This window comes from Microcaecilia unicolor, chromosome 1 (genome assembly GCF_901765095.1).
Source record: "Microcaecilia unicolor chromosome 1, aMicUni1.1, whole genome shotgun sequence".
Lineage (NCBI taxonomy): Eukaryota > Metazoa > Chordata > Amphibia > Gymnophiona > Siphonopidae > Microcaecilia > Microcaecilia unicolor.
Window position 1 is genome coordinate 452,415,417 of NC_044031.1, and position 14,549 is coordinate 452,429,965.

At 43.1% G+C, this 14,549-nt stretch overlaps 1 protein-coding gene across 1 annotated transcript in view; it reads right to left on the reverse strand.

Moving 5' to 3' along the window:
* Positions 1–14,549, reverse strand: part of COLEC12 (collectin subfamily member 12) — a 290,441-nt gene that overhangs the window by 145,054 nt on the left and 130,838 nt on the right. The window lies entirely within an intron of this gene.

A 14,549-nucleotide genomic window follows, 5' to 3' on the forward strand; every position in this document is an offset into this window, starting at 1 on the left:
ATGAAGATCCTGAAAGGTACGAAATGCTGCAGAACCCAGCCTTTACACTGTATAGATTCAATCATTTTATAGTAACTTGGATTGAAGCTCTGTGCATGAAAAGTACAGGATATCAGTAACATACAGCTTGTTGTATTGTTGTAGCCTGATATATGGAAAGCTGAAAAAATGTATTGCTTTTTACTTATTCCAAACAGGGCTGGGCAAACCACCCATGATTCAGCTAGGGATTTTTTTGTTTAATTTTCTGAGTTGATTCTAAACTAGCTTAGCATAGATCCAAAACCACATCACTCATCCCTAATTATGAGTTTCTGCAAATACCAGGCTGACCACTAAGGATGGTGAAGTGATTGGAGACTGGCTGTCAGGACACTGAGTCTGCAGTTGGCTCTGTGTGTAACCTTAAGCAAGTTACTCTACCTCTGTGCACAGCCCCCAGTTTCCTGCCACAGCTCAGGGGTAGATTCTGCAGCAAGACTTTGGAAATTCTAAGATAAAGGTTTTAAAAGGTTGTGGTACACTTGCATGAATTTACATATAATTTACATCACTGAATATGTAAATCTATTTTACATTTTAGAAATATAATAGTTTTCCAATCTTTGTGGCATGTTTTGATATTTTATTAGATGTTTGCTTAACTTTTATTCTTTTCTCTGTATCAATTTTCACCTATTTTTAGATGTGTGTCGCTTTAGTTGACATCATCCATTGTCAAGGGTCAGTCCAGCTGTCTTACATAACATAGTAAGTGACAGCAGATAAAGACCTGAACAGTCCATCCAGTCTGTCCAACAGTCTCATTCATTCTCAATTCTAGATTGAATCAACAATGAATGTGATATTATATACTTGATCATGTCCTTTCATATCAACACACAAATGCACATAAATAGATACACACCCACCTAACCCAAAACTAATACATGCATTTACATGCAGAGGTGTTGGAAAGAATTAAATGAAATGATCTGCATGCTTTCTCTACTTGTTAAAATGTTAACCATCATGAGAGCCTGTTCTAGAAGCAGTGTGAGAAGTCTGTGTCACAGAACCATGGGCTAGACAAACATTACATTTTTTCCAGGAGATGTGGCTGTCTTAAGGCTTGACTGGTCGTGTTGATATATGGAGTTATCCATCTGTATGCATCTGTTTGTTTGTGCATTTGCAAAGAAACAGGTGCATACCAAGGAACGCACATGTTGTTTTTGACTGCTGCAGTGAAGGAGTAAAAGTTCCAGCAAGGTTCCCAGGCCCGCCAACACGATAAGAGTCTGCTCACTGCAGCAGCCTAGGAGGGGAAATGTTGGAAAGGTTAGCCTCATACTTTTACAACTCTCCCACACAGACTGTCATATATATATACCCATCCCAACTAGAGAGTTGCGTGGGGACAGAAGTCTTACCCATCCCTGTCTGTCACTGCTGGAATCTTACCCATCCCCACCTGTCCCCACTGGAATCCTACCCATCCCCACCCATACCCGCAAGAATTTAACCTGTCCCCACCCATCCCACAAGAATTTAATGGTACATAAAAAAAAATTCCAGTCGGCTCTCTCAGTCTGTCTCTGGGTTTGAGCCATAGTACTGCAGGCAAGGAAGCAACAGAAGTTGGAACTTGGAACACTCTGGTGTGCACATGTAAGACTTGTCTCTGATTCATTGGCACTGTGTGCTGAGATGTCGCCACATGCATATGCCAGTAGGTCAGGTGACATCTGATGCTTGTGCCTGTGTCAGAGCTGAGGTCTGCTCATCAGCAAGGGAGCAGAGAGGATTAATAGTAACATAGTAAGTGACAGCAGATAGAAACCTGAACTGTTCAGTTTGCCCAATAGTCATGCTCATTATCAATTCATAATTAAATAAACAATGAACGTGATATTATATACTTGATTATGGCCTTTCTTTGGCATTTCTGGGGCATAGCCCATAGAAGTCTGTCCGGCCCTATCCTTATATTTGTTATGATTCTGCTGGATAGGCAGGGGAATGTTTGGGACTCACTCCTGATTGGCTTGTCAGGGGCTGAGCCAGCGGACGTCAGAAGCCTGATCCATTTAAGCCTGCCTTTCCCCTGCAATCATTGCTTTGGCTTTGATTGCTCTGATTGCTTTGCTGAAGCCAGCCTGCGCTTGGCGCTTGCTTTCAAGTTGGAGTTTAGCCTTTCTCCTCGTGCTTGCTTATTCTGTGTGTGTGTGTGTGTGTGTGTGTGTGTGTGTGTGTGCTGGGTATTCCCAGCATGAGCCTGATTACCTCACTTCCCACACCTGGTTTGCTTTCTCCTGCTCTAATGTAGTACTGTCTGGGGTAAGTTTGTGCCTGAAGTCGTTTCAGTTTGTTTGTTTAACTTTCTCTCCCTCTGTGTTCCCTTTGTTGTGCTGAGCCTCTGCTCTGCTCCCAGTGGTTCTGCCTCCCTGTCCTTGTATTTTGCTCGTTTGTTTGTTTTAGTTGTCTTGTTTGCTGTAACTGTCTCCTGTGTATGGGGAGCAGCATTCCTTTTCTGGTCCGTGTGTGTCAAGGCAGCTTCCTCTGTTTGCTTACTCTCCCCTTTATCTTTGTCTCCTGAGTAGCTCTGCCCTGTTTTTTTCCTTTAGCAGTTCCCTTTTTCCCTTGGGGGTTGTGGGGCCAGCTTTGTATATTCCTTAGGTAGTTCTCCCTTTCCCTTTGTATGCTGTATAGTCAGCCTAGTGTATTCCTTTGTGGGGGCTCCCTGTATTGTTGTATGCTGTAGGTACAACCTAGTTCCCTTGTGTGCTGAATGGTTCAGCCTAGAGTGTATTCCTATAGTTGATTTCCTTTTTCCTTGAGTGCTGTGTTGTATAAGCCTAGAGTGTTTCCTTCTGGGGCTTCCTGTATTCTTGTTCGCCTGTGGCACAGCCTTGTATACCTTTAGAGGCTTCTGCCTCTCACCCTTTCCTTTGTATCTCTACTCTGCACTGTGTGCGCTGCTTGTGGCCCAGTTCCATGTGGAACCTTGTTGTTCTTTCTTCCTTCCCAGAGTGTGACTCGGTTCCCGGTCAGCCGTGAGGCCCGCTTGCTTGGTCTCTGTGTGAGTGGGTTTCCGATCGGCCTTGAGGCCGCCTGAATGCTCTATCTCCCACTTTCTGGTGGTGCCTGTTGGCTGTTGTGAGTGCTGGGGTGGTATGTAGGGCCTGTTCGGTCCACCCTAGGCCTTGGCCAAAATCCTATACTAGGTCTCAGCCTGGGCTCAAGGGCTCACGTCTGGAATAACAATATTCCAACTGCTGGAGTTGTCGTTGAAGCCCATTCCAGCTTATTTGTCTTCTCACTTGACGGAAACAGACCGTAAAAGTCTGTCCAGCACTGTCCTCATGTTCCAGCCACTAAAGTTGCTGTTTAATTCCTTTCCAGCCCATCCTAAACAAGATTGACATATATGAGACACAGACCATACAAGTCTGCCTGATATCGGCCCTAGTTCATCACAGCCAGAATCACCATCTAAACGTCACTCAACACATCCACACACATGCAGCCATTTAAGTTCAGGTTTTTTATAACTTCCATTTTCTAATTAGAAATCCTCTGTGTTCATCCCATGCTTTTTTGCATTCCGTCACCATTTGTGTCTCTACCACCTACTTAATGGAGACTTTCCACATCTGTGCTGTTAAAGCAAGGAGGAGGAGACAGTACTCAAAGAACTTGGTACTCAGGAAGTGAGAGGCTGGCACAAGTGCAGCGTACAATTCCACGGGAACCCCACAGGAACGACTTCCGTCTCCACGGGAACCCTGCAGGAATGGCTTCTATCCCCATGGGAACCCTGCAGAACTGCTTCCATCCCCACAGGAACCCCATGCGAGTCTCTAATTACAACTCCATGTACACCCTCACTCACCTGCCAGCAACACTCATTTACCCTATGCATACCACACACATACATACTCACTCCTATGTACCTTCACCCATCTGCCCCCTACAACCCATGCCAACATATAGCCACACCCATACACATTCCTATGCACCCACCCCACACCCCTCACTCCCAAACAAACCTACATTCCCTACATCGTAGCCACATATCCAGCATGTACACAACCACACATCTCATCATGCTCCCATACACACGTTCCCCTAACACTGTTCTACTGAGCCCCACACATAGTGGACTAAATTCAATAAATGGTGCCTAAAAAATCAGCACAGAAAAAAAATAGTGCTTAGCGCTATTCTATAAACAGTTCTTAAAGCTTAGGCACTGTTTGTAGAATAGCGCTTAGTGCCGGGAACCGCGACTACATTTAGGCACAACCATTTATATCAACGAAATCTCGGAGTAAATCTCTGTACCTAATTTAGGCACGGATCCCCTTTATTCTATAATGTAAATTAAAGTAACATTCCTGATCCGCCCATGGCCGTCCAATGGCCACGCCTACTTTTTGGACCCACACGTAAATTTTATGAGCAGATCCCGCATATAAATGTACATGCATAAAATTTGAATTACAACCAATTAGCATCAATAATTACTTGTTAAGGTCTCAATTATCAGCGCTAATAGGCTCATTATCAACTTAAATTGCACACGCAATTTTTAGCAACTTTTATAGAATTTGGGGGAATATTCTGCACCGCAACACCACACTTACATTCCTTGTGGCTCCAACACATTTCCACAAACATTCCCAATACCATACTCTACCCCCAGAGATAGAGTATGGTATTGGGAATATTTGAGGAAATGTTTGATATTGGGAGTGGGGGGGCAAGTAGGGGAGATGATACACTGCATTTTTAAAGCCAGTCTGTGAATCTGCAAGCACACAATGCCCCTCCCAAGGGGGAGCCAAAAATAACCCTTGCTCTAGGTGCTGTTTGATCTAGTGGCATGCTCTGTGTACACTCATATAAGCTCCTTCTACAAATCCTGATGAGGAATGTCATATGTTTGAAAATATATAAAAATAAATACAATAAAAGCATATTTTTTTGTTGAAGAATGATATTTTCTGAGGTTTTCTGGACATAGAATTATTGTCTTAAATGTCCCAGAATCTCTCATGTAGCATACAAAGCAGCATTTTCTACTGACTGCATGAAAATAGATCAGCGCTTTGCAACCCAGACCTTGGGATACACCCTGTACTCAGGTTTTCATGATATTTGCATGAGACAGATTTGACTGGCTGGGGTGCCCTGAGGACTGGATTGAGAAGTGCTGATGTAGATTGTACACCATATTGAGTAGTTTTTGTAAACCAGGAAAGTGGTATATAAATTCTGAAATGACATGAAAACGAGCCTATATTCTCCAAATCTAGGTTTATATTATTATTGGCATTCTGAATGACCTTGAACATTCAACTTTGGCTGACATCCAACAATTATGGGTCTGAGTAATCTACCAATGTAAATAATGTACAAGTGAGATGGGTTAGACAAAGTTCTTGGTAATAAAAGACACTACAGGGACTTTTTTTTTTTTTTACAGTGGGGGTCAATCAAGATAAGGCTCCGGTCTCTTTAATTTCTAACCATTCTTATGTCCCTGTTATAACTCAGCTGCACCAACCAATACCCCCTTAGGGACCTCCCATGCCAAGATAAATAACGAAAAGTAATTCCCTAGCCTAGATATCAATGTAGGAATCAGACATCTGTTGTGACTACATGTCACTACTGGGAATCACAATGCAGAAATAATTTCACTAAATGACTGCATCTAGAAGCTCTCATTCTAAGAGCTATAATCTCTTTTGGTGAGAAAAATCCCAGGTAGTTTCCCTTTGAAAAATTGCTAACATGAAAGCAGGTACGTAAGTGACCATATACTTTCCTGCTTGGCAACATACTGCAAATTTCCCCCCAAAGTTTTGCTTAACGTTACTACTACTACTACTTATCATTTCTATAGCACTACTAGACGTACGCAGCGCTGTACACTTGAACATGAAGAGACAGTCCCTGCTCAACAGAGCTTACAATCTAATTAGGACAGTGAAATAGGACAAATAAGAGATAAGGGAGTACTAAGGTGGGAATGATAAAATAAGGGTTAGGAGTTAAAAGCAGCATCAAAAAGGTGGGCTTTTAGCCTAGATTTGAAGATGGCGAGAGATGGAGCTTGACGTACCGGCTCAGGAAGTTAATGTATTCCTTAGCTTTGAACAGGCAGCTATGATTTCTGTCATAATACATGCTTTTGTGTGCAGTTTGCTTCCTTTTGGTCCTCTTCCAAGAACAAATTGCAAAAATATTATTAATCAGTTGGTCAGAATAGCTGTTCACCTCAGCTTCTATGTCAGTCTCAAAATGGGCCAATCAACCTCTATCGGATCAATATTGAACCTTTGGCAGTCAACATTTTATAAACTCTGACCTCTGCCAGCTAAATTAGATCCAGATATTCAATGCCAGGCCTTGTCCAGGAAGTGGCACTATCTAGGTCAGCCCGGTTCTCAATCAGCAACAGGACATTGCATCCTATTCCTTAGTTTGTCTTATTTACGATTATCTGAAGAAATGAGTAGGACAAGGATCACGTTCTCAATGGCTCTAAAGAAGGACTCTGTAACAGTGCCGTAGTGAGGGCTAACGGCACCCGGGGCGGGTCGCCGCTGCGCACCCCCCCCCAGGTGCAGCACGGCGCGACCTCCCCCCTCTGCGGCGCACCCCCCCTGGAGCGCAACCCCCCCGGACCGCATTGTTAGCTGCGGGAGGGCCGATCCGCCCCGAGTGCACGTCACTCGGAGCTGCGTCGGCCCCGCTGGTTCCCTGCTCTCTCTGCCCCGGAACAGGAAGTAACCTGTTCTGGGGCAGAGAGAGCAGGGAACCAGCGGGGCCGGCACCCCCCGAGCGCGTGGACCCGGGGCAGACAGCCCCTCCCGCCCCCCCCCCCCCCTTCCTACACCACTGCTCTGTAATATTGGGTCAGGAGATAAATTCCTCTTTGTTTTGAAGGATTTGAAGTCCCATTTTACATAGGGCATCTAGGTAGGAAATGGAACGGACAAGTTGGGGCATTCATAATTCCTGCTTATTTTACCAAAGGCTCACTGAACACAGTGCCTTTGGTAATATATAGTATCATATTAAATGACGGCAGATAAAGACCTGTATGGTCCATCCAGTCTGCCCAACAAGATAAACTCATTTTACATGGTATGTGATACTTTATATGTATACCCGAGTTTGATTTGTCCTTGCCTTTCTCAGGGCACAGACCATAGAAGTCTACCCAGTACTGTTCTTGTACTAGGTTCTGAAGCTAACATCGAAGCCCCTTAAAATTTACACTCCAGCCCATTGCTATCTATTCAGTCACGATCAGGGTGTAGACCGTAGAAGTCTACCCAGCTCCCATTTTGTTTCCAATTACCAGTGTCGCCACCCAATCTCCACTAAGATTCCATAGAACCATTCCTTCTAAATAGGATTCCTTTGTGTTTATCCCACGCATGTTTGAATTCCATTACTGTTTTCATCTCTACCACCTCCCGCGGGAGGGCATTCCACATATCCACCACCCTCTCCATGAAAAAATACTTCCTAACATTAGTCCTGAGTCTGCCCCCCTCCAACCTCTATTCATGTCCTCTAGTTCTACTGCCTTCCCGTCTCCGGAAAAGGTTTGTTTGTGGATTAATACCTTTCAAATATTTGAATGTCTGTATCATATCACCCCTGTTTCTCCCGTTTCCTCCAAGGTATACATGTTCAGGTCAGCAAGTCTGTCCTCGTACGGTTTGCAACGCAAATCCCATACCATTTTTGTAGCTTTTCTTTGCACCGCTTCCAGTCTTTTTACATCTTTAGCAAGATACGGCCTCCAAAACTAAACACAATACTCCAAGTGGGGCCTCACCAATGACTTGTAGAGGGGCATCTTCTGCTGGTTATTATGCCCCTCTCTACGCAGCCTAGCATCCTTCTGGCCACGGCTGTCACCTTGTCGCATTGTTTCTTCACCTTCAGATCCTCCAACACCAACACCCCAAGGTCTCTCTCCTGAGTCGAGCTTACTAATTTCTCCCCTCCTATCCAGTATCTCTCTTTTGGGTTTCCGCACCCCAAGTGCATCACTCTACACTTCTTGGCATTAAATTTTAAGCAAAATATAGCTACAGTTGGCAAACTACAACTCCCAAGGGCCTCAACAAGGCTATTGATTGGTGGGCAGTGACACAGCTATAACTGGTTCATTTAAGATATAAATACTACTGCGCATGTGCTGGCGTTTTGTCGACTTGCACGGGAACTGCTGTCTGTATCCACCTGGTGGTGGCTGGATTATGTAAGTTTAGTTTCCTAAATTATTTCATTAAGTGGTATAATATATTAGTATATAGCGTTATCATTTATGAATGAAGATTTTATTTTCTAGATTTCGTTCTCCTGAGGACGCCTAAGGGCGAAACGTGTGACTACATGTTGAGAGCGAGAGAAGGCATTCAAGGATTTAAGAGATGGGCACTTTATCACATAGTAAATGAAAAATAAAAAAGAGGCACTTTAAAGAACTGGGCCAGCACACAGCTGCACAGAGCGTTCCACCAGCTCCGCACTTAGTCATTTTAAGTTAAGTACAATTTTTGCTGTTTACATTGTCATCTAGGATAATAGCATTAAGGTAGGCAGGGAGGGTTGACGGTGCGATGATGCCTATGGTGGTGGTGATTCAGCTGCCTGTCAGCTTCATTCACGTACCCAGTTCTGAACACTGTTCACTTTAAGAATTTTTTATTTTTAATTGTTTAATTCATAAAAAATTCAATCTTTATTCAGCTATTAAGTTTTGAATTGTAGCAAGAGATAAGGTTTTTCAATAATATAGGTTTCTATTTTGAATGTTATATTACATTTTAACTGCCAGACCCTCGACCATTCTTCTAATGTTCGGAGATCCCTTCTCATCGTTTCTACTCCCTCCAGGGTATCCACTCTATTGGCTATTTTCGTGTCCTCTGCAAAAAGGCACATCTTTCCTTCCAACCCTTCAGCAATATCTCCCACAAATATATTAAACAGAATAGGCCCCAGCACCGACCTCTGAGGAACTCCACTGCTCACCTTCCTTTCCTCTGAGTGGATTCCATTTACCACCACCCTCTGCCACCTGTCAGTCAACCAGTTTCTTATCCAGTTCACCAGTTTTGGTCCTAAGTTCAACCCTTTCAGCTTATTCACGAGTCTTCTGTGGGGGACCATATCAAAGGCTTTGCTGAAATCCAAGTAGATTACATCTAGCACACGTCCCTCATTCAGTTCTTTGGTCACCCAGTCAAAAAAGTCAATAAGATTCGTTTGACAGGATTTTCCTTTGGTGAAGCTATGTTGCCTCAGGTCCTGTAACCCGTCGGTTTCTAGAAAGTTAGCTATCCTTTCTTTCAGCAGTGACTCCATTATTTTTCCTACCACCGACGTGAGACTTACCAGTCTGTAGTTTCCCACTTCTTCCCTGTCTCCACTTTTGTGAAGAGGGACCACATCCTCTCGTCTCCAATCTCGCAGAACCTCTCCCATCTCTAAAGATCTATTAAATAAAACTTTAAGAGGTCCCACCAGGACCTCTCTGAGCTCTTTCACTATCCTGGGATGTATCCCATCCGGCCCCATAGCTTTGTTCACCTTCAGATTCTCCAGCTGTTTATAAACTCTTTCTTCCGTAAATGGCGCAGTATCCATTCCATTCCCAGACGCTCCCTCAGCAGCCAACCGCGGTCCTTCTCCAGGATTTTCCTCCGTGAACACCGAAGAGAAATAATTGTTTAGCACATTTGCTTTATCTTCATCACTCTCCACATAGCCATTCTCATTATCTTTCATATAGATCTGAGGGAAATACATTTAGGAGTAATACACTTTCAAAAAAAAAGAGCAGCATCACTTGACTTGTATGTTTAAGCTCCGAGTCATATTCCCCCAGAGTCCATATATGGTGCCTTAACTTGTGTGTTCTAATTTGACAGAAAACTACACATTTACCCTACAGTCAAATTAAGTTTAATGATAACTGCTCCCACTCTATTTGGAACAAGGAGTTACCTGACATTTATGTACGACGTGGAGAAGGTGCAAAGGCCAATTTGAGAAACTGGGAATACATGTCTAATTTTTTTTTACTCTCCCCAAGCCACACCCAGAATGCACCCCTTTTCAATCTGTGCATGCTGCGACACTTACACATGTGAACAGTGGCACTATAAAATTTACATGTGCCATTTACATATGTAAATGCTGTTATTCATACATGTAAATGGAGCACAAGGGCTTCTAAGATGACCTCCTAAATCTTGGAATCATTTTTGTCACCCTGTAATGGGGTAAGCAAAAAGTCAGAGTTTTTGCTGTCCCCTAAGTGGTCATGTACCTTTTCCAGATGGCAATAGTTAACATTTACAGTAGGAGTGAGCCAAGCATCTGTAATTTCTTGTTTATGTAGAGCAAAACTTTCAAATCATATGACCGAGCCAGTGTTTGTCCTAATAGTTAGTCTCTCATTCTCTGCCATTACCAGCTAGTAGTTTGTGTCAACTGAGAAGCCCACTAATCAGGTCTGCTGTTAGACATGATGAGATCCAGGACAGAAATTATGGAGGGGATCCTGTAATCTCCTCTCATCTCCCTACCCCCATCTTCCCACCCGCTGCTACTACCACACATAATACAATATAAAATTACTTTTATTCAAGAAATAGGCAAATCAGAACAGATTTTTTTTCAACAGCATGAAACATCAAACATTTGAATACATGTCTGTAGAGGAAAGTGGGCCTTCCATGCATTTGCGTAGGCAAAATCTTCAATTATTTTAGAGAAGTACAGCTTGCAACATATTTCTTGTTCAACTGAGCTCTCAGCCAGATCATTCAAATGGTCTTGTGCTATTGTTGAATGCAAATAGTTCTTCAGTAATCAAACATCCATGTCTTCTTTGAGCTTCTCATATCAGGAAAAGTTACTTCGTCTCAGTTTGCTCTGAGATTTCTTGTGCAGCGGCATACACTGAAATAAACCCATTTTGTCTGAACATTTTCAGAAAACTTAACACTGCTTTTGTTCTTTTTTAAGAGCATTCATTCCAACAGTGGGGCTCTGAAGGAGTTTGCTTGTTCAACTGGTATGGAACAAAACATCATGCCATAAATAATATGGATTATGAAGTGCCTTAAAAAGATCTCCTATGTAAGGCCCTGTGTCTTTGATGCTGTCAAATGCCATCTTATTCTGAACCAAACAATCATCAGTTTTAAGAATTGAAGGGAGCTCACTATCAGTTAATTCTCAATATGCTCAGCTTCTTCACACTTATATCTTATATTACACAGGTCAGTAGGATCGGAGAATCATAATAGGATCCGTCAGATTAGCGTATCCGCCTCCATTTTGGCTGAACAATTCAATGAGCCAAGCATACTTTTAGGGGCAGTACCGTAATCCTCATCGATCTAGTTTTTTTAAAAACTTTTTTTACTATTAATCCTTATTTTGGTATCAGAATGATTTTTTATATTTTCAGTTTTCTTTATAATATGCATTTACAAAACGTTTAGCATTAGTACTTAGCTTTTAGGCTACATTCAACGATACATGATGGAGACCAGTTGTCACTGACATAGATCTATGTTTCGCTTACTAGCTGTTTCAAGGTAGTCTCCAAGAATGCTTCTAACTGGAGGCGGATACGCTAATCTGACGGATCCTATTATGATTCTCCGATCCTACTGACCTGTGTGATATAAGATATGTGTGAAGAAGCTGAGCATATTGAGAATAATCTTATTCTGAACGGCATGGCCTACCAGTGCACCAGGTACTTCTTTTAGGGGATACTGAAGCATCTTTAAATTGTCAATGTGAGACTCCCAGTGAGCATCTTACTGTATGTTGGGTAATGTCAGTGGCGTACCAAAGGTGGGGCGGTTCACCCTGGGTGCACACTGCAGGAGGGGGTGCAGGGAGCAGCTGCGTGGCTATCAGCTCTGCAAGTTCCCTGCTTCCTCTGATGTTACTTTCTGTTCCAGGGCAGAGGGAGCAGGGAACCAGCAGAGCCGACAGCCGTACGGCTGCTTTCAGCGCCACAGAAGGTAAGAACAATGCACCCGGAGGGTGGGGGGATGGTATTCTGAGGCAATGCACGGGGGGGGGGGGGGAAACGCTGCACCCGGGGGGGGGGGGGGAGGAACGATGCTGCACATGGGGGGGGGGGGGGGAAAGGGGGCGCAGCCGACCAAGAAACACCACTGGGTAATGTGTACAAACCAGCGCTGAGTGGAAGAACTGAAAAACCGAAATGTGCTATGATGCTCCAAAAAAAAGTCATACACAGCAAAGATGATTTAACAGCATTGAGGATGACCAGATTTAAGCTGTTTATTATTGCTTATTACTCTCTATACCTCAGTTCATTTAACCTATCATAGTGGTTTACATCACAAGAAGTTACACATTAGACAGAAAGAAAGTGATTAAGAACAGGGTACACAGTGGTTCTTCGCTTCTGCTCACAAATGAGTCAACCTTCTCTCCAAGTGCTTGTTGAAAAAAATATGTCTTCAGGGTAGCCTTGAATCTGGGCAGAGAGGACTTCATTCAGATGTATTTTGGCAAAGAGTTCCAAGGTAGGGGAACCAAAATGTAGAAAGCGGGGCATGAACAGAACTTTTTTTTTTTTGTTAGTGTCTTCCATTCTTTTTGTACATCTTGTCTTTTGGCCTTCATATTACTTGCATTGTCACAGCTCTGTCTCCTGCAGTAATTTTCAGGTTCTGTAGGTGGGTCAATAGAGTATCACATCACACATCACCAGTAGTAGCTTCTACAGTGAGGAATCCAATAAAAATTTCACTAACCGATACACTAACACCTCAAAATACACAATTCAGGGTGTACCTGACATGCTGGCTACTGTCTGGAATGCTATCCATAATCACACCAAAATATTTTGCATGCTGAATTCATTCTGCAGTAGCATTAAGGATGTGCTTTTCTGTTCTAGTGATCAATTCATTTTCAACATCTTTGCTGAGGCAATGACTAGCAATTTCTCTTTTCTTAATTTGTTTCAGGTGTTCATTTATTAGAAGGTCAATTTTTGCCAACAGTTCAACAGGACCAAGGAAATTTCCATGGCTAGGATCATGTCGTTTTTCTGTAGTTCCACGAAAACCCAGATTCCGTTCTGCCAAATGAGATAAATGAATCTCAGGAGCTCAACTTTCCAGTAATTTCTTTCCATTGCAATTAACTCCATATTGACACTGTCAACATTTTTATTGCCAGCAGTTCCTGCTTCCAGATTCTGCCCTAGCCTCCAGTAAATGCTCATGCTCTTTCAGAAAAGAGTGAATGTGTTTCCATGCATCAAAGCTACCTTTTGAAACAGCAAATCTATCTAATGCATATTCATTGTGGGTATCCTGAAAACCCAATGGGACTAGGTGTGCCCCGAGGACTGGGTTGGGAATAGTTGACCTAAAGGGTACTTCTATAAGGGGGCACCTAGATTTAGGTGCTAGGAAAGTGCCTATTTGAAGACTGTCTATAAAGAAAAGTAGGTGTCTACTTTTCTTTATGGAATACTAACAATATAGTGGCTGAAAACTAATCAAAGAATACCAGTCATAGAACTGATGCACATGCTTACATAGAGATTGCAAAAGGGCATACATAGATTAAAAGATTTTATAGCCACACCCACGTTTCGCCCAAACTCCACCCATGTGAACACCCACCCAAAAAGTACACACCATTGTGTCTAGACATGTACTCACAAAATGCTGCTTAGCCAGAAACTGCTCATTTATGTATGCACCATGTGTTAATGGCTGGAATAATGGCATGTCCACGCATTCTTGCGACATAAAATTAGGTGGCTCCTTATTATATCCCTACCCCCATTCCCAATATTGAAATATCTTGGTATGTGGCAATGGGTGTTGGTTGTGCCTTGCAGTGTAGTACAATTTGCTACGTGTTCAGTATGCTTTCCCACTTAGTATACCTCCAAAAGTGTGAATTCTGTGCCATCGGCTGTGTTGCTAATGCACAGTAACAGCTATGGCTCCACATTACATGGCTGCCTTCCCCAAAATGCTGGGAATGACCCTAACAGTTAATCCAGAGATTTTTCCTCCTTAAATGTAGCTATTTAGGGGTCCTTTTACTAAGGCGCGCTGAAAATGGCTTGCGGTAGTGTAGGCGCGGGTTTTGGGTGCGCACCGATCCATTTTTTAGTGCGCCTGTAAAAAAGGCCTTTTTTGCCGAAAATGGAAGTGCGGCAAAATCAAAATTGCCGTGTGTCCATTTTGGGTCTGAGACCTTACCGCCAGCCATTGACCTAGTGGTAAAGACTCACTCGGTAACTGGGCGGTAATGACCTACGCGTGCCAAATGCCACTTGGCGCATGTCTGTTACGCACGCCCGAAATAAAAAATATTTTTCAGACGCGTATCGGATGCGTGCCAAAAATGAAATTACCGCAAAAGCCATGCGGTAGTCGGGCGGTGACTCCATTTTGGTGTATGTTGGACGCACGTAGACGATTATGCGGCTTAGTAAAAGGGCTCCT